The 26,876-nt window shown below is 32.9% G+C and overlaps 1 protein-coding gene and 1 non-coding gene across 7 annotated transcripts in view; both read left to right on the forward strand.

Annotated features, from left to right (window-relative positions):
- The window catches only part of LOC149415420 (uncharacterized protein CG43867), a 766,937-nt gene that overhangs the window by 244,889 nt on the left and 495,172 nt on the right, over positions 1–26,876 (forward strand). For 5 of the 6 annotated variants that reach the window (XM_089642596.1, XM_089642600.1, XM_089642599.1 and 2 more), the window contains exon 3: positions 5,088–5,114. The exons of the other annotated variant lie outside the window; for it this stretch is intronic. The gene's annotated coding sequence lies outside the window, so the exon portion shown is untranslated. The remainder of the gene's footprint in view (positions 1–5,087; positions 5,115–26,876) is intronic. 6 annotated transcript variants of the gene reach the window in all.
- Positions 14,595–14,678, forward strand: TRNAL-CAG (transfer RNA leucine (anticodon CAG)). The gene has a single exon. It is a non-coding gene; the product is annotated as a tRNA-Leu (tRNA).

Consider the following 26,876-nt stretch of genomic DNA (forward strand, 5'->3'; position numbering starts at 1 on the left):
GGATTACACCAGCAGGTCGAGCCCAGAAAATATTTACTGATTTCGAGGCTATTCTCAATTACGGCTAATCAGCTAAAGCGTTTTCAGTTACATTTATTAGACGATAGGAGTTGTTAAAAGTTAGTCTTTGTTAGACTTCTAACTTCCTGAGCCATTCGATCCAATTGCAAAACGCCGTCTTCTGAGGTGTTTATTCAGATGTCCGTCGATTTATTACTATATAATTTATAATTGACGAACCTTCGTTTTATTTTTGGGTCTAATAATTGACCTTAAATGTAGATCCGAAAATTGAAAGTGCTCCCGATGCTTCCACCATGCGTTCTTGAGAAGTTTTTTTATTAATGTTATCATTAATTCGTACCACTTATTCTTCTTTATTAATTTATTACCCGCCTGAGAATATTTTTCGTGTTGTTAGGCGGGTAAAGAAATGTACAAGGAAAAAGAATTCTCGGTTTGCCGACAATGAAATCTCATTAACAATTTTTTTTTTATCTTATTAAAAAAGGAAACTGAACGCGTTGATTTCTCTTTGGTGTGCTTTAAAAAAAAATTGTGTTTTCATTGTTTTTGACCTAAATTTGCAAATTAGAGCGCTTATCTTTATAATCTTCTTGTAGCAATTTCCACTCTAGAACATTTCATCTCATTGATCCTCCGTACAGTATGCGCCTTCCTCAGCGGTGCCTTAAAGCTCGGAGTCGTCCCCAAGCGCTCATATTCCTCAAAGCTTGGAAAGTCGTGCCGCTACACTTACGCCGGAATTACAGGCGTTCTTTATGCGCGCTGAAGTGCAATTCGAGCCCTCTACGCACAGAGCTTTATTTCCTAAAACCGGACTTTATCAGACGTGAGGATGTACGTTTTTCACTAGATACTCTGTAATGTGTCTCTAGATTAAGGTTAAGAACATTAATATTTTCCTGCCCAGTTTGCTGTTTCAACACCTATTGCAATGTTGGTGTACATGTGCATGTATTTTTGTTCATTCATTTAAGTGTATCATTTGAATACGGGCATTGAATTGTCTACGAATTTAATTAATTGTTTCTATACATAAACAGTGTGTTGACTCATCCACAGTTTGAATTAAGCAATGTTATTCGATTTACAATTTTAGTTTTGTAATGAAACTTGCTTTTTAATAACTGCATTTCTTTAACCCCTGCTGTGTGTGCGGTTGGCTACATTTGCAGTCTAGTGAAATTATGGCCACCTTGAGATGCGCTGCAGTGTGTAGAAGGTTTTATCGCACGTCAATATTGTCCATGAAAATTCCAATGTAACAAACTCTTATTTGCGTCTATTATTTTTAATCTAATTTTCAATATAAAATTCGGTTTTGAGATATTTTCAAAATTTTACCAGTCTCATAGAGATTAAAGATATCTAGATACATTTTTGTTCACGTTGCATTTAGTTCCGTTTTATGTAAATTTAAGTTTATCGGAAGGAATATTATTTCTAGTGCTTATCAAATAATTTTTTCAGTGTTAAGATATCACAATACAGGGCAAAATGCAAGTAGTTACCCGTACATAGGAAAGGAAAAAGGAGTCACATTTAACTGCAATTTTAAATATAATAACACTAGGAATTTGAACAAGGGCATTCCGATTATGGCATTATATTTTCGCATGCCATTTTCTCAACCCGGAGAGATAATGATAATTTTATTTTGCCTATTCGTTTAACCCAACATTGGCGTATGTTCATTACCACAAGTATGTTTTAAAAGTTGACGTGCATAATAATTTGAATAGTTGCGTTTAATTTTACGTACTGTCTTGAACATAATTTGAAAATTCATTACAACTACTAGTGGCTTATAATAAACTTTGTTATGGGTTTGCCGATTAGAAAATGTATTTTTTCAACGATACCAAGATTCAAAACACCATGAAAATCTAAAATCGTTTGCAAAAAAATTGCAATTTTTTAAAACTCCACTTGAATCCGAATTGTTTTTATTTGCGTTCATCCCATATCCAAGGCTTTCCCGAAAGGAAAAAAGATAAAGGGCCTACATCGCTCAGCCGGGGGCTGTATGGAATGGGACTCAAATCTTTTAATTTTAGATACTAGCATTACGTGATGGAAATGGAAAAATATCGGAGTAGGCCTTGGCCTGGAATAGATCCGATAGTGGAGCAAATAGCTAAACTTTTACGTTTCCCACTAGGTAAATTTGCGAAAATCATGTTTGTACGTTACATGTAGGACGTCGTTTTTCAACCCTTTTAGTGTCGCGACCAGTGGTGGCTCCTGACTTGAGTGCGATTAGTTTTTATTTTGAACAATTCGACATTATTAGTAAAGAAACTTTGTTTTTAACACCACTTTATTGTAAATATTTTTAATATATAGAACCAGGTGACCGGATAAATCATCAAAATGATAATTCATCACATCATCAGTGATGAAACAAAAACTTTATTATCTGGGTTAAGTAGGTTGGGTTATGTTAGGTTAGGTTAATTTTTATTTTTTTTCATCGTTTTTAATGACTTTATATCACTTTAAAAGTGTGTTGAATAGTTACTGTGTTTAGTTAGCATGGAACCATAGAACCAACCGGTTGGATTCACACTGAACCTTCATCTTAACCATCAAACCATTCAAACCATCCCAGTTGCAACAAACATTCTGCCTTCTCATCCAACAACATCCCTCTATCTAACACTAACTTTATTGAAGAACTCGCTATTATTAAATCTTCTGCAATAAATAACGGATATGCCCATACCTTAATTGATAAAATCCTTACAAAAAACTGATATGATAATTCATATGTACTAATAAGTTCCTGTATAATAGTGTACCCAACACTAGAGTTAACAAAATCGACGGTTGGCGTAGAATTTAATTAATTAATAATTTTTTGCGTTTTTCTTTGTTTCAAAATTTCCAACATAAATGAAAGCCGCTTTCTGTACCAAAATTAACCTCGGCAAACTTTTGAACAAATCAAAAGATAAAGAAAATAATTTAGCTATTCTGGCATCTCCGAGGTGAAATTGTGGATAAAACTACAAGAAATGTTCGAACGAGGGTGGTTGAATGCAGTGCCTAAATAGTGTAGGTTTTCCAGAATTCGCAATACACTTAATAGATAAAGATCACTCTTTTAAAAAATCCTCAGCTATAGATGTGTTGCACAGAGATGGGATAGGTTTACGTTTGAACAATCTAGAATCTCTGGAAATAAAAAAACCATAAAAATAAATAAAACCAATTCACAATTAAACTTAAAAAAAAAAAAAAATACACAGTCAAATAGTCCCATTTTAACCATATTCGCCTCCCCTAAACTCACTTTATCCCCTAACTTCCCCCGCCTCCCTCACCAAAGTTGATGTTATATCTCCCTCTTCTATCATACCTGTAAATACACTGTAACTCTGTTATTGATTTAATATGTTTTATATAACCATGATGAATGTTCAGGGTTAACCGAAACCGGTTGGTTGTATGTGTTAAAAATATACGCAATAATGTGGTATTAAAAACAAAGTTATATTATTATAATTACCATAATTAATTTACATCTTTGTTTGTAAGCATGTTTAATATGTGATACTGATCGTAACTTTAAGTTCATTATTTAATGAAAGGATTTTTCTTACGAGTACGTGACAGATTGCGATCCCCTCTATACCCGACCGCGACCCCCCTGGTTTATGTTAGGTTTATTTCATAACACTCCCCAAAAACCCAAAACCCCAAAAGGATAAAGAGTTTTCTTTAGACTCACATTTGTATTTTTTCCAAATGCTGTCTGTTATTGTTTGTTTTCCAATTAAAATTCTTAACTCAATTACCTAGGTACTTCCTTCTACATTTGTTTAGTTTTCGCTTTTATGTTGCTCAAAAACATAATTATTTCGATTCGGTGGTAAAAGGTGTATACTGCAGCAATAAGAGATACTTAGAATTTTTATAGGCTTATAGATAGGTTTATGAAAATAAATGTATGGGTTATAAATATTAATGTTGCTTCAGAAATTACATCATGGCTGAAAATAAACCTTAATTTTAGAATACATGTCTCTACAATTATATGAGCGTGTAATGTATATAAGGATATATGTAATCGGAAAATACTATTACTGTTATGTTAGCAGTTTATTGAGTGTGTAATGAATTGCAGAAAATAAGGAAATGCAGTTATTCAGTAATAACATCCGCCTCCGTACGATCTAGTTGTTGAATTCGATTTACTTCCTAGCGCAAAAATATATTGACATGGATTTTTCATTTCGCAACAACTAGATTTGCTACCTGAGTTCGCTAAAGCTTTCAGCACTCTTTTACTTTATTTGAAAAATATTAAACCGACAATATGGCGTGTTGTCAATTTTTAATTTTTTTTTAACTGTATGATCCTAAACCATCATGGAAATAACGTTGCTATTTAAATTAACAGCTTACTAGAATTTATAGACATATACAGAATTTGTATCACAGATTTATGAAAATGATGATTCATGATATCAAAACCATTCATGTTTCATACGCCGTTAAAGTCTCTTAGCGAAACATACAAACAGTTTTTTGTTGTTTGTTTTATAGTTATCTACAAGATGGCTGCTACCTACCAGGCTGGATTTTTTTATGTTGATAGTTTAGTTTTAATTCACCTGACAATCGCCGCTTTAGGACTGTCGTTGGGAACCTAGCCCACAAAAATGGTTCATTTTGATGAGACACCCGGTCACCCACAAAAATACATTAATTTTGGAACGAGCGGGGCAAATTTAATATTAATAAGTCACCATGTACTCTCTTCGTTAGTCTCGTTTTGGCGGTCCGTTATATCAAAAATATTCATTTTTGTACTTCCGCAGGAACTCTTCATTAAAATGTCCGTCATGGCAGCATGGGTGCATTTTCAATTATGAAACGCATTTGGAGATGTTTCCATTTCCGGTCTCTACCAGTATCCGGTAATGGCGGATTGCCCCGGGCTCAGGATGGCACAATTTGGCCGCCGAAAATCATTTTGAAATTTCATCAAAACTCCGTACTACATATTCGTTATCTTTTGTAATGTGTATATTTATTTCAGTTTTTCTATGTTGCAGGTGAAAGAGCACAGAACGGTTAGAGATGTGAGTACGATTTTTCTTTATTTAAAAAAAAAATAAATCCGTTTTTTTATGCCTGATACAAAATAGGCTCTTCTGAGTTACTACCTTAAAGTGTCGTCAACTATCTAACTAAAATAAAAATGTGGCAGTTTATCCAGTTAATCAAATAACCAAAGTTGATAAAAAGTTTTTTTTCTTGTTTCACTGATGTATTCTTTTGGAAAAAGTCGACGTTTTTGCTTTCTACCTTTCTAAATCGTTTCGCTTCCATTTTATAACTTTTGTGGAAATTTTGTATATTTCCTATATTATCTCTGTTTCGCAACTTCAACACTGGCCCAAAAATAAAATTGAAACCCCGAAAATGCAATATGAAAGTCCGCCGCCTGTTTTTTCTTGATAGTTTGATTAACAACGGGGTGCCTCTTAATAGCATGATAATATTAATCCCATTTCCCCAAGGCGGGTAGGTAGATTCTGTTCCTTTTTCAAATTTACCCCGTAGGAAAAAATCCTGCTTCGGGTAATCCCTCCATTTTTCAGTGTTGGCACACGGCGCTGCATTATTAAGTGTGTAATGTAGTCGGCTATTTTTCACCCTGGTAACATTACCTTGTTTACGCAACACTATGATTAAGTGTCTTTCCTGACCGCTGACGTCCCTTTCTTTATTTCGCTTCTGTCTTTCTCCAATGTTATTTTTTTTCCAAATCCTATTCATAAAAGGATTTAAAGGAAACAATAATAGGTATGAAGACAGCCACCACAAATTTTTAGAATTTTCGATTTTTATCGATGTTCTGCTTACACAATCAAAAATATACAAATTAAAAAAATTGTTTCTTTAGTATGTTGATAGTGCATTATGTTTTGTTTGATTTATATAATTAAATAATATGTGTTTCTTTTATTTACTTCTTTAGAAGTTGTAGTTTTTTTTAAATTTATTGACTACCACGCAGATTTACCACAAAACATATAAATTTAATGAGTAATTACTTGTACATATTAAATCTAAAATTTTGTTGTTAGAAGATTTATTTTTATGGAAGAGCAAATGTCATAATTATATTGAACAAAACAACATTAAGCTTGAATATTTTCATGGAGTTTTTATTTATATTGTGTACTTACTGATAGTTGAATATTCTACTAACCTTATAACCTTGCTAGATTATGTGCAATGCTACCAACCACAAAAAATACTTTGAAAAGATTTTAATACTGCTAAATATATTATTTTCAGATTGAATTAAAAAAACATGGATATCCACATCTTTCTCTAGTCAATGGGGCGAAACAATGTTAGGCCTTTCAACTAAATAGGAAGAAGCGGATGTCATGACCTTAAGCACAAATGAAACATCTGTTTTACATTCATAGTTCTGATCTTATGTCTTGTGTTATTTATCTTTAAGTGAACCCGAACTTACGCTGTCTAGGGTCCGTCCAATTTCCGAGAAAACAATTGTTTCCTGCAAGACCCGTACCCTTTTATCCTTGTACTGTCCTGGTATTCTATATTCCCTTTGAAAAAGATCAATGATCTGTACAGAATTCAGTTTGACTTGATGAAAAAACTTAAAATATCATTAGTATAACAAGAGATAAGCATCTTCAAAAATTGATTAGTGAATTGGCGGGTCTACAGGATTTGTGGAGCTAGCTAATTAGTTCAGAGAAATCGTTCACAGGGAATATTGCAAAAAAAGCTTGAAAATATTTTCCAGCTCTCAAAATATTTAAAGTATCTTTGTAGAATTTTATTATGGAAATTGTCAGTAAGTAAGTAGATTTATTTAAAAAACCAGCCAACCTTCTGATTATCTGTGTAAATGCCAATTATTCGTTGTGTTTTATTGCCCTTCAGGAAGTATTTAAACATTACAAATTTGTACACTACATACAAATAGATAACCACTAAACAAGTTTACTTCATTCTCCCCAGAATGCCTTAAAAACAGTAAACAGATCAACGAAAATAATGTTCGTTCTTTCATCTTCTTGTAGGCAGTCTTCTGAGGTCCTTGTCCTCATCGAGGAAATAGGGTCATGATTTGTTTCCCTCTGTACGACCCACCCTTACTTCTTCCTCCCTCTCTCCCGCCTTACTTTCCTCCCGCTTCACGCTTCACTTGTTCCCATTCACCGCAAATATCTACCCTCGGGACCATTGCAGTGTTGGGTTAAATGAATTTGGAATGGATGGAGCTCGTTTTGTCAATTAAATGGGCTTTTTGTTGTGCTTCTTTTGCCCTGGTCACTTCTTTTTTTATCTATTTTTTTATCAAGAGGGTTGCTTCTTTTATACCTTGTGCTCTGCCTGCTGAAAGGCGCTTTGTGTGAGGTAAACAATTTAATGTCGATTTGAAAAACTTCTTTTCATCACCCTGCACAATACGGTGGACATATTTCCATTCCAGAAAATAATTGTTATTTTTGGTTTTCTCTTAATGTCACATATGGATGGCAAAATAAAACTCTAAGCAAATTACCCCCTTTAAAAAATACGAATATATCAGAAGAGCAAAATTAAAATTTGTTCTTTAAATCTTAATATGTTTTCGAACCGCTTTGAAATTCCAGCAAATAATTGATTTGTGTTGTCGTAATCCGTCGAAATTTTAAAAAATCCATCTATATAGGTTAATCTCTCGATTACGCGACGGAGATTTTTCTCCAATCAAAGTAATAACAAAGACATTTTTTAGCAACGTGAATACGGCCGTCGCGATTCTCCTTTTTATTTTACGACATCATAATTGCCGCGACGTCAGTTTATTCAAAACTAAAGTAGGTAGGTACCTACCTACCATAAAATTAGGTTTATTTGATAAAATAAAATTTATCAAAATGTTTCAAGTATTCATTTCACTTTATGATTCATTATTTTGTATTCGATCATTTAATCTGTTATTAGATCATACCTCATATATGTTTGCTGAGATTATAGAATACCAGTTCTACTTATTGATATTGAAACCGTACTGCTGTATTTTAATAAGGCAAATCTTTGCTTTCCCATATTAAGTCTTCGCGTAGTCAGTGTAAGTTTGTAGGATTATAGGTAATACAAAAACAAATTGTGCCGTGACAATTCGATTTCCAGGTATAGCCTTACTCCCATCGTCCCACGTATCATCCGCCTTTAGAATGAAGTCTTCGCCGCTTGTAGCTCGCATTCGGACGTGAATAGTGTAAGTCTGTAGGTTGGCTGCAGGCTTAACATTAACACGAAGCGCGCCGGAAGTGGGGCGGACAACTTCCTATCGGGAAACTGTTTCCGGTCCAGGCAGCTACAATGGCCGGGAAGGCTTTATACATACATCATAGTATAACTAAACACAACCTGCAGGACTACGGTAGTCAGTGTAGTCGCCAGAGGCGTGCCGTGGCCTTGCGTGCTATTTTGTACTCAAAACATATGTATATATAAATCGCCATCTAACCGTGGCAATTGTAAAACAATTGATTCCAAATAATTGAAAAAAAAACGAGTCTTTTGTGTTCTAGTGGGTGTGAAACTTTTTTGTTTTTGTATACAAGTATGATTATTTTCCTTTGAAGTAAAACTTTTATGAACCATTTTTTTCTTAAACAAAACGTAATCCGTAATTTTTAACATTGGTTTCCTAATAGGAAGAAAATTCTGAATTATAAAAATTTTATTGTAACTGCAAATCCAACTCATGGATAATAGAATCCCAGATAAACTTGGTTTATCTTTCGTAATTATTGTTTAATCAAAGAAGCTGTGATAAGATCCGTATTAAAAAGGAAGTTTTTATTGAAAATGTATAACTTTATAGTCGGAAAAAATATTCTTTTTAGTGATAAAAATATCTTTATGTTGACTTATATTTGGAAAGTTGCTATGCCCAGAAAAAAAAACACGCGTGCCCCTGGTAGTCCACCTGCATCTACCTATATTTTTACGCTACATTTCTTAGGAAAAATATAATGTAGAACTTGTTTTGTTATATGACCCAAGTACGTTAAGCCCTTTTTGGTTAAAAATGTATTTTAAATCCGGAATTGGTTCTATTCGACATGTTATGGAATGCGTAATTATCACGAAACGTATATTGCTTGCTACTTGTATTCCAAATGTAAACAACAGCTAATGTCAATAACCTTTCATGATTATTTCACTGGGAATTGGAATGTTAAAGGGCTAGGATACTGCCACTGAGAGTTCCGTTATAACATCTATTCATGTGTTATAAATATGGCATTATTGCCTTCTTCAGAAGAGTCCCAGCTACCGTTTGGTGTATGTTGTGAAACTTGAGAGAGCGGAATGGATTAAGGAAAAAGAGCGGGAAGACGAAGGCGGGAAAGTTTCTGGCTATTCAGATCTGATCACCAAAAAAGTCAAAGCTATTTACCGCGTTGGTTTTTGATGTATTAAACATTGGATATAATTACTTTATTTATTTCTGCTTTCATCTTAAGATTCAAATGCTATATCCACATCTCGTTAACTTCGGGATGTTTAATTATAACTGGCTTCCTCCGGTTTTACGACACGGAGATTTTCCGCTCCCAGAACACATATTTCTGCACCAATAAATACTAATCATATTTCTGTAATTACTTAGATCTCTAGATAAGGTGTGTAAATATTCTCGCAGTCTGTTGTTATACCTACCTACCTTGCTACCAACATGTAGAACTCCCCCAACATCACTGAAGTAACTGCGATTATAGACTTTGCAACTTAACTATACGATATTATGTTTATTGCATTTTCCTTACTTGCAACACACGACCTTCGTGGTCGAGCAAAAATAAATCTTTCTTACTATTTTAAATATATTTTGACATGTTGCATTCTAGGACGGAGAAAAGAGTGTCAGGAGAATAGGTCTCTTTCTTCACTTCTCTCTCATACGTGACGCTCAAGGGGCTGGAAAAAGTGAGGGATACCGCAAAAACAACGACATGGTTAATTGAATTACATCAAAAATCAATCGACACTACTGAGTATGATACGTAGAACATATAATGATGTATATATACATGCGGATGGATAAAATAATTTTTTTTTTTTTTTTACGTCCTAATGGGCTTTTACAAAAGTAGTTAACAAGTAATACAATTGTGTTACATAGTTTACAATAAATAATGATTTTTGATTAAATTAAGGTAAATTCAAATTAATAGCGTGGATTACGGAAAGCTAAATATGTATTAAGGAACATATAAATATAAAACAAAAGTGTATTCACTACGGAGTTGTGAATTCATACATCTCAGTAAAATGATTAAAAAGATTTCGTTTTATAACTAATACGGAATCTTTAAGCATGTCTACAATATTCCCAAATTTATTGCCAAAATGATGTAGTCTATTTATAGGTGTATGAGCTTCATAGTTGGTTTTAAAATTGTCACAGAAAAATGTAGCACTTTGCCTCGTAGTCGGTACGTAAAATTTTGTTTTGGCAAGAATTTCAGGGTTGTCAATGCAATTATTAATAATTTTATTTAAAAGTACAAGGTCAGAGATGATCCGCCTATCTGATAGCGTTATTAAGTTAAGTTGTTTCACCAAAAGAACATAGTTAATATTTTGAATTGGAATATTCAGTTTAAAGTTTTTTTCTTTCTTCTTTCAATATTGTCAGAATGCGTTTTATACAATGGGGACCAAATAGGCGAATTATAAATAAAGATAATGTTATTTAATTTCATCATATCTGCAGAGAATGGCGATTTTAACTTAAGGCCCCGTAGTAAGCGTTCATAAATGGTTTGAAAGGGAGATATGTAAATACGAATGTTAGAGGGAACTCGCAAATTAAATAATTCTACCATTTTCGCTTAGTTATTAAAAAAAACAATAATTAATCAAAAATGGTGAAATCATTTAATAAAACACGACTCGTTTTAAATATAGCAAAAATCTCTCGACAAATGCTTTAGTTGTATTTAAAGATACGCTGTGATTTTTTTCACATCGAAAATGCATTAAATGACAGAATAAAACGTATTTTTAATAATTTACGGAGCTTACTTTTTCTATCGGGGGAATTTCCGTTTTGGCATAAAAAATGTACAGATATTATCTTCAAAATAACATATGTTTTTTCGGAACTTAAAAAAGATAAACATATTATGAATCGGTAGAAATCAGGAATGCGGGGCTTGAACATTGCATTTACCATAAATGTTTCATGACGGGCACAGAATTCTTAACCTATGGGTATGTTGTATATTCGATTCTATCTATATAACATTGAGCTTAGCGCTGTACCTACCAACGTGTGAAGCAGAATGCTGCGAAGCGTAAAATTTACCTCATTTATGTCACGAGGAGCACTCAAATGGCTCAAACCGAAGCCGAACGTCGCGATATTTGAACTAACTTCAAAGGAAATGGAATTCAGCATTCGTAGCTAAAATTTCAAGACAGTTCCGGGCAAACAAATGTAGCCAAATGTATCTAAAAATTCCCACATCTCAAATTATTTAATTTTATATGGAAAAGCATACGTACCTAGTACCTACTTACCTACGTATAATTCCAAGTACACTAAGTACTAGTTACTTCCATTATATTTATTTATTTATTGTATATTAACGCTCTATTTGGATTTTACAATAAAATTATAAATTAAATTAAAAACCACAGTAATTTAAACATAACAACAGTAAATCAAAACATGAAGAGATTAACATAAATAAAAAAGATTTCCAAAAATAAATCATTAAATACAATACTTAAGTTACTATAAGTTATTATCAAGCTTACTGAAGAACCCTTGAAATAAATAACAATAAAAAATGTTAAAATATATTATGAATACTTAAGCATATGCATAGGTTATGGTAACTCATTATTTACATTTACTTAAAAGTTCTGAATTAATTAGGCTCTAAATGTGTTAAAATTTAAAAAGTAAATATCAGCGACTATTTATTGATTCATTGCTATGTATACTCTCCGTGACAGAATTGAACACCAAGTTATTGTTGTGAAATAATATATTCCACCTAGTATGTTTTGGAGGTACATGTAGTGAAAACAAACCTATAGCGTCAGGGCAGTCAAACCTTGAATATGCCGGGACCGCATATGTGAGTGCTACACATTATCTACGAATTTAAAAAAAATATATATTTATGTGCGATTTTGACCCTTATGTATAAGGAATTTGTATGAAGAACAAGGTCACAATCGCTTGGGCTATTCTCGTTCTTTACGCAGCAAATACCGGAATGACTTCTAGCTTTTCAGATTTTTTACAAAGAATTTTTCTGTGGAATGCCAACGAAATATTGGCCGCGTTTTTAGTGTCAAAACGTCTTCTTTCATTATTTTTGATATAAATTGATTGTGGAAATAATAGATTTGAGGTATCATCAGAAAGATAGTTTTATCTACATTATTTTGATGTAATTTTTATAATATTTCACCCAAGAAAAGTGATGAAAATTAACTTCGTAAGAAATGTCAAAATTTTTACGTCATAATGAATAATTATATTTTTAGCATTATTTATTTACAGGTTTCTTGTACAAAATAATATTATTAGTAACAACAGTTGTATAAACTACCGAAATCTGGAAGAATTGTTATCATATACTTATTTAATGCGACACAAAAAAAAAATTAAGTGCACACTTGACGTTTGATTTTGGAATTAAATTGAGCTTGGAATTTCCTGGCACACCACAGGTTTTAACAATTATATCTAATAAAAAAAGAACAAATATTTTTCGCTTTTCAGATAATTTCGATAAATTAAGTGTACCTTGTTCATTCAAATTGAAGAGACAATTAATGATGTAGGATTAAATTATAGAATCTGTTAATTGAAAAAAAAAACAGGCGATAAGGGGTTAATATCAGCTTTATAATAGTTTTTAAAATAGCGCGAACGCAGTCCCGCCACTACCAAAAAACCAGATTTTGTCAGTTAATTAACACAAAATTTGATTCACTCGATTCAATTGTCACAGCTATTGATTCTTCAGGGCGCCTTATCATTTAAATAACATGTTAAATCAAAGAATAATTAATAAGGATGAAATTAAGTTTGAAGTGTTGTAATTTTTTAATTCTTTATTCAGTACAATCTATGTTTGTGCGCTTAGTTCTTCTAAACTACGCAAATTATTTTGATAGGGCTTCTAAGCTAGTACGTAATAAAAATGTAGTGAATTAAAACATCAAACCCGATTAATTAATTATAAATGAAGTATTGTATATTTGTATTATAATTATTGGTTTCGTTGTCTCCCCGTGGTTGAAGCGAATTGTCTTTTGGTGACCAAGTGGGAACCGCCATACAAGTATTAGACGGATATATGAATTAAGATTTTCATGGCCAAAAGTATTATAGTGATTAATTTTTGGGTTATTGTGTTGTGACGTGGCAGATATTGCGGATGGTTGACTCTATAACGCTGTCCATAACGTTGGCTAAAAAGAAGGAAGCGCAAAACGGCATAATAACCCAAAAATGTATGATACTTTAATGTTGAAAGTATGATTTGTCTTCGCAAGTAGGTGTGTTATGTTACTAGTCTCATCGAAAATGTGTGAAAATTGGTGCCGAGGTGGCAAACCAGTAATTTTCCATGCGAACGTCCGCCGCTAATTTCCTTCGTCGCGCGTCGCCTCGCCGCCGGAATATTTTTTCATTACGCCATCGCGTTTGTCAAAATTCCCGTCCGGCCGTGCCCGCTCTCCCCTTTTTTATTTTATTTTTGCTTTACGACCTTAATTCTTCCGCTTCACCCGGCCTTCCCCCTTTCCCCGTTCTGCCCTAAAACGCTCAGAGAAATCGTGAGAGCATTTGCCACCCCCCCCTTCTTTCTATAGAATTTATCGTTTTTAATTGTCGCCATGAACCGGCTCGATCTTAATTTTTCGTTCAACATTTTTGAATCCCTCCTTTAAAGTTTTATTCAATTGATGTGCCAGGTTCGGCTCATAAATATAATTTTTGGAAACCGAAGGGAAGAAAAAAAAAATGATGATTAAAATTTTAAGCGAAATTCAATTTCAAAATACCTCGAATGAGAATTATATCAACATACTATAATTTTTCGGCTTTAGATATTATAAGGAATATAAAAGATGTTAAGTTTCTTCAACATATTTATAATTTTCGTCTTTGCTCGTACTACTCTTCCATTTGAAGGTTGTGTAGTGGTGAAGAGAAATTACTTAGAAATAACATAAAAAACGAACATCTTTACCATTTGTATTTTTTAAAATGTAATTATGCATTTTATTTATAATGATTATAAATCAAAAAATGGTTTCTGTCTGGGTGCTAAGTACCTACCTGTGCAGCACCTGGTGGCATTTTCTGGAACTAAATTCTTGTGTATCATATTTACAACCGAATACGAGTCAGTTTGCCATGATTATAAATTTTCAACTCGCATAGTAATATTTTCGAGATAAAATCTTCTTATTATCTTTCAGCTGAAAATGTTTGCTGAAAGTTGCTTAAATTTAAAATGATGGCGCCCACTATGTAAGTCAGGATGGCCGAGCGGTCTAAGGCGCTGCGTTCAGGTCGCAGTCCACTTCTGTGGGCGTGGGTTCGAATCCCACTTCTGACAAAAAGATATTTTTTGCTTTTTTTAATAATATAATAATTATTATTTAAACCAATGTTTTCATATTATTGTGCATTGGTTTTTATTTAGATTTCAGATAATGTAGAAAATCTTTATTATATATATTCTGTTTCGGTGTATTATCATACGGCGTTTCCATACTTCTTTAATAAATCGTGTGCATAATTATTCATAACTAGATTAAATATTTATTTTCAATTAACGCTACAACAATTGAATTAAATAAATATTTAGATCTGTTGATTTAAAAAAAAAACTACAATTCAAACAAAACCACATATTTTGATAGATTTTTATCGCGTTCCTATAGTATTATATCGAATTCCTAAATTATGTTTTAAATATTTTTATGAAACTATTTAGATTTTAAGAAATTATCAATTAACTAAAGTAAAGACCACCCTTCGTTTATAACATTTAATCGCTTCAAAATTTAGGTATTTGTCATAATATTTATAACATTTTTTACAATTTGTGAGGCGGGTATGTGTACCGTCGCCCCGAGAAACATGTATTGAAAAACCAATACCTCTGCCATAGGTCACTCTGAGTGGTTCGCTACGTTCTGTGATTTAACGGGGGTGCCTGAGTTCATGTGGTGAGGTTTGTCTAGATCTTGGCGGCGGATGCATTTGCCCACCTACTGCTTGGCGGGCCGGATCTGGAGGGACTAGTTGAAGTATACCTTTTGATTCCTCCAGCCGGACTCTCTCGACCTTTCATTTTGCACCGCAGTGAAGGATGGATCCAGACACCTGTCACTCCTAGACAAATCGAATCCCAGATTCCTACCCACCCCTCATTCCTTCTCCTTTCCTTCCTTGCCCTAAAAAGACCCTAAACACAGCATTCTCGAAGATGTCATAGGTCCTAGGTGAAACTATTTACCTAACGGCTTCCTGTGTGGAGCTAATGTTAAAAAAACAGCTGGCCATACAATTTATTTAAATTTATTGATAACATTAATATGGTTACTATGAAAAAATCGGACCTGGGGTTATGGTAATAATGATTCGCATTAATTTGTGTATTTGCATTACCAAGCTCATTTTATTGAGGTCAAATCACTTGCTGACAACAGCTTAATCGGTCATACAGTTCAATGAAGGGTCTTCTTTCGTAATTTACTCATTGTTAATGATAGATTGTGACCCATGTGCAAACTCCTCGTGGTCCTGTGTTACTTGTTACGCTTGAGAAAGTTTATCAATCCGGTACAACGGTGATCTTCCTCTGTTTGTTCTGTTTCCACTTTCTCCGTGATGAATCGTGCTACATTAAAAAAAGACAATTTGTTGCGACTCATTTTTCTATAAAAATTTTAGGTCATGTTGAATTTCCCTGAATTCTTTGGTTGATGGACTCTCATATACTGAGTAGAATGGCTCTTCATAAGGTACCTTACCATCGTAACAATATAGAAACTATATATATACCCCAGAATTAAATTCCGTCATGAATCGACTGTATAATTCAAGAAACAAGTACTGTAACGACACCACGGGTATTGAAAGCCTTTATGAAAATAATGTTTTCTAAATTATTTGCCATTCTTCGATATTTTGTAGCGTTGCCCGGGCCTTACACAGATTTTCGAAGTGACGTTTCTATCGTGCTGAAGGCCAAGTGTGCAAAATTTAATCGATGTTGGAATAAAACTGTAGATTTGTATTAAAATAAAATGAATGCCGCCCGCCCGTTGTCCGCCATAGATATTCTCCTTTATAAAAAAGATGCATATTTATAGCTAATACATTTAGATTTGCACCTCGTTCTGGAGTGGAAGATAGATAGGTAGGTACTCTGAGGGGTTAATTCACCATATTCTTGTTATCTGTCAAAAGCACTGTTTATATATTTTCTACCTATTGCTAGAAAACAGTTTATGCTATGTTTAGTGACTTATATGTATATTCAGGCGCTTCTAAACCGTCCTCTCCTACTTCCCATCGCCACTTCAGCCTCTCAGTATAATCACATACCTATATCATTACACAAATGGTGATGCCAAAGATGAAAAATCTAAATGAAAAATCTAAATTTATTAAAACTCTCAGATCGAAGAATTATATCCGACTTAATATTTATGTTCAAAATTGTAAATGGTAGTATAGACAGTCCTGATTTAATTAACCTCATTGAATTTCATATACCCACGAGAGCTACTCGTTCTAAAATTTTGTTTAAATGCAACAATATCAGGACTGAGTATTCTAAAAACTCGCTTGTACCTAGGTTGCATCAAGTTAGTAATAGATACGCAGATGTGGCAGATCTATTTAACTGCACGCAAGGTAGGTACAAGAGGGCTATGCTATCAAATCTTTTCAATCAATATTAATTTAATCTAATTCTACCTTATTTGCACTATAGAAACTTATGTACTTGTATCTCTTGTTTACTTACTTACTTACTCTCTAATGTCATTTCACAATCAAATGCCACATATATTTGTAATTCTTTTTGAAAATATTTCTACGATTTTAACTGTGACATGTTATCATTGTTTATGGTATATTTATACCGTTGATATTAAATAAATAAATAGTTCTACTGACTCCGGGCAAATTGGATTCTTGTTTTCATGTAGGTTTTTGAAATAAACTATTTAAAAAGTAGATTTTTTTTTTTTTTTTTTATTGTTGATACATTTTTTTTACAATATTTCATATTTCAATTAAGTAATGTTGGCCTCACTGGGTTGTTTACCCGTGCTGAGGCCCCCATTTTATAATTTAAGAATTTATACAATTAAAAGAAAATAAAAGAAAAACAACATTAAAATAAAGATAAATTTAAAGTTAAGATAAGTTTAAGATTGGCCCAACATTATAACATTCCCTCTAGGGAAGGGATTATGTAGTAAATTATCTATCATTCTGACAAGGTTTTCCTTATCGTAATATTTCAGTTTGTATGGTGGGCAACTTTCTTCTAAATTCGTTACAATATTATGATTGCTACGTTTTTTCATTTTATAAATTAAATTTAATCCATGGCCGACTGCGTAAAGTCTCAAATTTATGTCCACCAAATGTGTTTTATGTTTATTAACGTTTAATTTACTATGATTGCCTGTCCAATGGCGTGACAGGGCACAATATTGTTCGAATTTTGAAAGTTTTCCCTCCAAAATATGACCCCACGCACGAACGCCAGTTTCTCGGATAAAATCCTGTAAATTGATTAAATTGTGTAATAAACTATCCCTTATCCAATATAAGGATTTTCATTTCTACATTTCTATACAAATTCACGAGTTGAAGGTATTTTATACTTCTCTTTGTGGGAATAAAGTTATCAACACGGTCGTGTGACAAATTAACCAAGGCAGTTTGTTGATAGCTAAACATTATTGTTTTTAATTCCAATATTTTGTTCTTTTGTTTTAAAACACACGCAATTATTTTCTTCGTACTTAACTAATCTTATTTTACACGAAAAGAAAAATGATTGCGAAAGCTTACTCGTTACCCAAATATTCGAATGATAACATTTCTTCCTTAGCGAAATCGGTAGGATTCTAACCATTTCGATACCAATTTTATCATTAATTATTTATTTATTTACGGCTTTTACATAAAATAAGATTTAATTACATTAGTTTATTAAATATTACATTATAAGAATAGTTGTATTCCCAGCTGCAGGATTTTATGTAATTCAATTTATCTATATTGGAACAATAGCAAACAATATAATTTTTTTATGTGACACCTCACAAGAGCACACCTGACTATACAATGTAAAAGCAGAGGAGCTAAGTCACCACCCGGTTGGACAGCGTTGTGAGGCGGGTTAAGATAGGGACTCTAGGGAGGGATTTATTAATGCGGGTTTTGAAGAGGTCTGGATTATAATATATGAAGGAGGAAAAACAGATGCCGGTAACTCGTTCCACGTCTTACACAAAAACGAATCGACGAAGCGGCCCGTTCTCATGAAGCCTCATGAAACCAATGAGAACGGGTGTGCCTGATAGTGCCTTAGAGCAGGATCCATTAAAATATCTGTAGAACAGACTCATCATGCCCATATTGCGTCTGTGCATTAGAGATTGCAATCGCTCTGTTAACAATGGATTTCCCGACGCACTGCCCTCCTTTGCACATAATAAAGTAGGTTTATCAAGCGTTGTGGGGCTCCAGCCCATAGGTGGCTCCCAAATTTAATTGTTGGGCGTACTTGAGACTTGTATAGGGTTAGCAGCTGGATACTATCAAAGAATCTGCTAGACCTATACAAGACGCCTACCTATAATTAAAAATATAATATCAGAACAAAATTAATCAATACTCTCCACAATGATATTCTGACAGTAAATAAATACAAAAAAAATAAAACGTGGATACCAGCAGCGATCGGAGACTTTTTCTAAAAGGGATGCAGAAGAGTATACATAATTTCAAATATACAAATATATAGACCAGCTTACGAACAACACGCAATTACTGCCAAAATAGTAAATCGTATTAGCTCTACAAATCCTTTGTTCTCCACAACATCAGTTACAGATCCAAAATTAAATTATTCAAATAGGTGATCGAAATATATTTCGATCGGTTTCAGTTATTAAAGCCAAACTGTCAAAAATGGTCACGCGAACAAATTTCTAATCGTACTTTAGCAATCCACTTGCCTCGTTTATGCTATTCTGTGCATTTTGCCTATAATCGTTAAACTTTATTAAGTTTTTTGTGTTTTGGATACTCTTGTCGAATACGTATTCGGCCTAGGCAGAACTAGCCAGGCAGGACTGAAACAGAGAACCCACCCCACACTGTTGTTGGTGTCTGTGTGTTTACGCGACATTCGACCATTGAAAATGTATTATATAATTATGGATTTCGATTCGTTCCGTGCGTCGTGTCGTGTTGTTGTTGTGTGTGTTAGGTCTCCGAAGTTGGGACGGTGTCATCTTATTGCAGTACCTGGTGCTGTTTGTATAGACTAATATTAGACTAGACACGGCATATCCATTGAAAAATAATCCCAACACAATTTTGGTTTGGTTTACGTGCACATTTATGAAAAGGCCCACGCATCGTGTCGCAATGGGAAATGGGCACTGTGCATTGCATTTTGCCTTTTGTTGGTCTAAGTTTACTTATATTGCTTCCCAGCTATGGCTGAGCAAGTTCATTTTTTCAATCAAAAAAATAACACAGTTCCAAAAATTTTAGATTGTACCTGTCGCGTAATTTATTTTAGAAAATGTAATCAGCTATCTGAATACAAAAAAATACAAGTAACTTACAGATAGCTTGAAGGCAGCGCATTTACAAATGTCAGAAATTAATAGAATTGCACGATAGACAAGTAAATTTTCTGACGTCATCTTTCAAACTACTCATAATCATGACGTCATGCAGTATGTGATACCTTTTAAAGAATACATATAAACAATACGACATGGCACGAGCCTGGCACATGGTAATTATTGATGTGTTGGTTAAAGTAGCGTTTTTTACTTGATACGCGCAAAAAACTTCAGAAGTAGGTTTCCCCACAAACCAAGAAAAAAATGAGAAATTGATATAAGCAATCCGGATTCAATTATGTGAAAATAACTGGTTAATATTTATTATATATTGTAGAGTTACAAATACGGAAAAAATGAGTAATTGCTAATTTATTAAAAAAAAAAAAAAACGGATTGCTGGCCTTTAACGAATGAATGAAGAGGTTTCTGGTTGAACTTTCAGTAAATTTCGAATACAGTAATTATCACGATGTCGGAACAGAGTTTTACTAATTTATTTAAAAAGGGGATAGCAAGATTTCTTGTTAAATTTTTAGTAAATTTAGAATACATTCATTATCACGATGTCGGAACACGTTGACCGTACCACCATCAGGAAACCATGTGTGCTCAAATCATTTTCATCCCAAACGTTTGGACTGCAATTTCCTTCATGTCCTTTATAATCTCTGAGCATGCTGTGTGGAGGAGAGAATTTAATATACCTACAAATTAGGTATCGTTGGTTAATCTGAGAAAGGTTGTTTTAATTACTGGTTCTTATTGTCTAGCTTTGATTAAGCACCATCTATATATTTCAAAAATATGGCACTACAAAAATAAACCGAATAGGTATTTCTCTGAAATCGTATGACATTTCAGCAGTAAATATAAGAAATAAATGTCGGTCCTACCCGATCGGCATGCATTTGGCAAGGTTGTTGGCGCGGTTAACTCCAGTCCCTGGAAAGGAAGGTACAATCATAATTTTTTCCGTAGATAAATATGTAAAGTTGTGCCTATATTCGAAAAAAGGAGACAAACACAACAACAAAAAACACAATGTAAAAGCTTATGTAATGGGCATATATAAATTGATATTTTAACCATGTAACCCCCACCCTCCCTTCTCCCACCCCACCACACCCTCTCTGAAGCTCTCTCCTCGTACCTATAATATGATTTCTCTCGCTTTATTTTAATATTATATTTTATACATTATTAATGTTTGTACCTAGACTAGTTTTTTTATAATGCTGTCTTATAAACCTAACAAAGTGGTTAAAAACAAAATAACTTTTCATTTGATTAAAGTGTCAAGCCACAAAGTAAGCGCTTTCTTTGTTAATTATGAACTATTTTATATTTGTGTTCGTTTTCCGTTATGGTTCAATATGTAGTGTATGATTCCAAAAAGTAAAAATGTGAAAATATAAATCATTTTTGTGTTATTTATTAGTCCTTTACCTGATTCAGACCTGGTTTAGCAGAACATTTTGGTTTGGTGACGGCTTTGTATTCAAATTACAACAACACCTCGGTTACAAAATGAACGCTGTTCCTCGGTTTCGCTTACGAGTTTGAACGCTTGTACAAGGAGTTTAAACAGAGTTAGGTCGTTAAGTTTATCTCTATATTTGTGACGTAGGCTGTGTGGTTTCAATTTTTAAATGAATGTAACTAGACAGGGCTTATCTAGTACAATACATCAATGGCTGTTTGTTAAAATAATTAAATCAACTATTTATGTTACTTGCTGTGCCCGGTGCATGGTCCTATGGTTCCTATATACCGTAAGTAAACTTGGGTGAAGAAAATCAATTATAACCTAAACATACGTAGTTCAACAAAAAAGCACGAAAATTTTCTGAATTTTATTTTGAAAAACATTGTAACTGAAAAAAATTGTTTTACCAAAATTTTATGTAGACTTACCGTATCCTGGGAACTGTAAGATGTTTATTTTTTTTATTGTCTTGTAAAATTGTTAGCCTCGATGTAGGCTTAATCCTAGTGAGGTTAAAAATTTAATTATAAAACATGGAATTAAATATGTGAAGGCACGATAAATAATTTAAAAAAAATTTGAATATTTTTAAAAAGAAAAATTGTGTATGAAGGAATGTGTCCCTTATTTTTAAGCCTTTAATTTTTCGTGGTCAAAAACCTCTCATAATGTCCACATGATAACAGCAAACATCTTATTTTTCCATATTATTTTACTCTCAGAATAAGATGTCTCCCGTAGCACAAGAGGCTGGTAAAAAGAGAAGCCCATAAAAAATTCTCCAGTGGTGTTACAAAAATGTTTACGACTTATAAAATATATTTAACCCTCTAGTTACCGTATTCATTAACCCTGCGTAGCCGAAAAGTTGTCTGGGGTGTCTTTAATTAAAAATGTTACCTCGTTTTACTTTGGTGCTGTGTTTTTTGGGAGAGATAACACGCATAGGGACGGTTTAAGTTGGAAATTTCGTGAATCCTCGGATGTGGCCTGTAAAAATTTAAGTTTTTGTTGTTATTTGTATTGGGTAGGCACTGCTTACTTTATTGGAGGTTTTTCTAAAACAAGATTGAAGATAAGATGTTGTATCCTTAAAAAATAAATTCATTCTTAGAGTGGAGACATTTTCTTTATTTTTTATGCTGCCATTTTTAATTAAACATAAGTAGTTGATTGTTTTGCCCCCGATTTGGGTATTTCGGAAGGCTGATTGAGATGAAAAGGGGAAGGAGATGGGAAAGAGGAAGGATGGGATTTCCTACTTATTTCCTGGCTATTCAGATCTGATTCCCAAACACAAATGCTCCCACATTTAAGCGTTTGTATTATTGTCTGTTTCAATTTTTTTTTATTTATTGTTTATTGAGTTAGTTATACAACTTTTTATTTATAAACTAATATAAAAAGATAATATTTCATTTTGTAATTTTAAGGATTTTTACAATAAACAAAACATGTCTTTTTAAATACATTCATTCTTCAGACTTCAGGCATTTCATCATACATCTTTAGTCCTTTGTACATTAGGCAGTTCTGTGATTTTGATTTCTTCATATATGGCAATTTAATTCTATTTACATTTCTGGTTTCGTTATGAACATCTCTATTAAAAACAATTTTATCCTTAAAATATTTAAGCATTTGGTTTTTGATGACTTTATGCACAAAAATGAAGACATTAAATAACAGTCTCTTTTTTATTGGAATCCAATTTAGCTGCTCTCACATTTGATTAATGCTTGCATATTTGCCTTTTCCCAGTATACATCTCATAGCTCTATTCTGTATAACATCTAGTTTGTTCAAATTTCCTTCATTGGCTAAATATAACATAGTAGAGCAATAATCTAAATGTGGAGCAACTATAGTTTTATAAATGAGCTCTGTAGTATTTCCATTTAGTTTATTTCTTAATCTTCTAAGAAAATATACTTTTTTTGATACCTTCTTTAGCAAAAATTCAAAACTTATTGTGAAAGTGAGTTTTGAATCGAGTATGACACCCAAGTACTTAATTTCATTTACTTTTTTCATTATTAACTGTCAATTTTATCTCTGTGTTGCCTATTTCCATATTTCTCTTGGCTATTTCCATATTTTTTTTTGTTTATATTTAGTTTTAATTTGTTTAAGTTTCAGCCATTTCGCTATATTTTGTAGGTCTTCATTTAATTTGTTGATTGCATCTATATACTCTTCACATGAAATTTAGATTAATGTATCGTCTGCAAATAATCTAATTTTGCAAATTTTTATGGTTTTAATTATATCATTTATGTAAATATTGAATGGAATTGGACTTAATACCGACCCTTGCGGAACACCGAGGTTGTTTTCTATTGGTTCTGACTCTGAGCTTTCAACTTTTGTTACCTGTTTTCTTTCGTGGAGATATTCTTTAAAAAGATGTAGAGCTACTTAGAAAGACCCATATCTTATAATTTTTCAAAAAGTTTTTTCCTTTCTATTAAATTTGTTATCATTTTTTAATATATTATCTTGTAATAAATAAATGAAAAAATAGAATATATATTGAGAGAAAGTGATTAGTAAGATGACGGTCTTTTGAATGGGTTTTTTCCACAGAATCTGAACAATTTATCATATTTCAAAATTTAAATTCAAGTTCTGTACTTGTTTCATCATATCATTTCACATTAATTAGATATACTAACAACGCATACTTAACCACTTTTGTTTTTTTTTTTATTATTATTCAATTTTACCAATACATTTCGTATGTTCGTACTTTTCGCACAATGGTCGCAGCCCGGTCAAGGCGTTTGATTTGAATATCTCCAGCCATAGTATGAGGGGTCGAATATGTGTTAATCTCCCGGCCACGGATTTCGGATTATAGAGTTCCGAACTTCAGTTAGTGCTTCTGCGTATCAAAAAAAGAAGTTTTTTTATCGGACGTAGGTACTCATCTTATCAATAAATTAGGGCTATGTGGGCTACTTACGTGGTTGATAAATCCTGTTAAAAATGGAATTAATACAAATACATAGTAATGTAATGTAATAGATACCCCAAAAATAAATCACGATAATACTTTTAGCCGGGAACAAAAAATCTCACATCATTCGAAATAGAAATAAACTTTGGCATCATTCGATTTATAATTTTTATACTAAGACTTTGTTCATAAATGATTCGTATTTCTCTCAACTCTTTAGAAGACGAACGTGGTGAAGTACCTATTCTATTCAGATATGGCCACCAAACACGGCCAAAGCCAGTTCAAGCTAGATTTCAATTCTGATTGGTGTTCTTACACCAGGGTAATACTGAGAGTATCTTACACTCTGTAACATGCTGCAAATATACCTTACAATATTTTATATGATTTAATTGTGAAATAACACAAATCAATCAATAATATTTACTTGCGCACGCCGGTATTTTACCCTTTTTAACCTCCAGATTGCTAGTCGAGAGCCTTACCCCTCGACCACGGAGGCCGGAAAATTGACTGATTATATCTTATAGAATCATCAAAAAAGTGTTCATCTTTCATCAGTGTATTGGCGTTTCCACCCCTACCGATGTATCCGGGAAAAATAGGGTTGAAGGGTGCAGGGCGCAGATTCCCGTACGTAATTTAACAAGAGCCGTCATGCGTCGGCCCGACAGCACGTGGAAATTAAATTGTGATGGACGGATATGTGTCGCTAGTCTCGAGTCTCGTGTTAGTTAAGCTTAGTATACATTCAAACGATTGAGGAGTTAAGTGTGAGACGTACGGTTTTGTAAACATGCGAAGAGAGTTATATGATTGTTAGATGCTACGAAACTGGTAAATACAATGGAAGATAAAAGTGCCCAATATCGCGTATTTATACCCTTGAGTTACAATTATTTAAAATATATTCTTAGATTATTTTTTTAAAGCCTTCTAGTTCACCGTTGGATTGTATTGAGCATATTTAGCTTCTTCGTACACACAAACTTTATGCTTTTTAATTAAGATTACGAACACCTCGAAATAAGTAAAAAATTCCATTAAAATACCTGCTGACTTTGGGTCGACACACAATCCATCTTTATATTCAACTATTATTCTCTACCGTACGATGATTATTTCCTTTTGATATGATTTTCTTAAAATCAGTTTTCACTTTACGCGTAGTTACTTTTGGATGCCTTTTCTGGTATTTATTTATATATTTTAGGAAAAGTTGACAGCAAATCTTTAATTATACAACGATACAATAATAATATAATTAATTATGCCAGTTATGAACTTTCCACGGATGAATAGTTAATGGTAAGGTGTACAATGTCATAGAGATGTTCTCTTAAATTAATTTCTATCCTGAAATTAGTGTTGTTGTAGTCCCGAATTTATTACTTCCATGTTGTCTAGAATTTCTAGGTTTATTTCCATAACACAACGTCATCTCCATCATGAACTGGTATGTTTTTTATTAATGACGCAATGTAAATAATCTGATGAAGTTATTTCGACAAAAATAATTCCGTTGTAATTATTTTTGTCGAAAAAAAAGCGGATGCTCTCGAATCTCTCTCACTTATAGTGTTAAACTAATTATTGTACCCTTTACCTACGTAATAAATGAAATAACTAAAGGGCACCGTGCTAAAGTCGCGTACGTTTTCACAAAACATTGTTATTTTCGGCGCAGACACGTAGAGTGATAATATGTCGGATATCTCGTCCATATTTTACTCCTGAAATTCCATATTTTAACAAGCCCGCTGTCATGCAAACAAAGTGCGCGAAATTCCATATTTGTATTCATGTATTCATTTTTACGATTTTTTTATTCATCTGTACCCATTACTTTAAATTTAAAACAATGCACGAAGAATTCACGGGCGACAATTTTTTTATAGCTCTTGGTTTTACGAAAAACATCATGTAGTGATGAAGAGTCACCCTTTTTCATTAAAATTGTACTGGAATATCAGTCAAATTACAAATAAATAAATAACATTGTTAACTTTATTTTAAGAACAACAGTTGTTCGATGTTTCTTTAATTTTTTTTCTTGAATTGTAAAAGTGCTTTGATATTAGGCGGTCCTATATATCAAAGGTAAGTTCAATAAATAATATTTAGAACTCTAAACCTTTTTGTGCTAACCTGTCTATCCATCATACTACACAAACTATTATATGCCACTCATGTGATTTTAAAATTCAAAACATAATGAAGCTTATTATTTTTTTTTAATTTTCTTGGTTAAAATACTATTTCTGATGACAGTAAATATGCAGAGTTTTTGCTTAATTTTTATATTTGGTAATTCTATTTAAACCTTTTGTTTCTAGATCACTGACTTCAATTATTTATTGGCATTGCAACCAGTGGCGGCTCGTGACTTTTGGGTGTACTAGAGTGCTAATATTAAAATAATTGCATTGTTGATGTTGTTGTAGCTGAGAACGGTTTTTTGTTTTTTTT

The sequence above is a fragment of the Hesperophylax consimilis genome, chromosome 18 (genome assembly GCF_061612785.1).
Source record: "Hesperophylax consimilis isolate HC1 chromosome 18, BYU_Hcon_1.0, whole genome shotgun sequence".
In the NCBI taxonomy this organism is placed as follows: domain Eukaryota; kingdom Metazoa; phylum Arthropoda; class Insecta; order Trichoptera; family Limnephilidae; genus Hesperophylax; species Hesperophylax consimilis.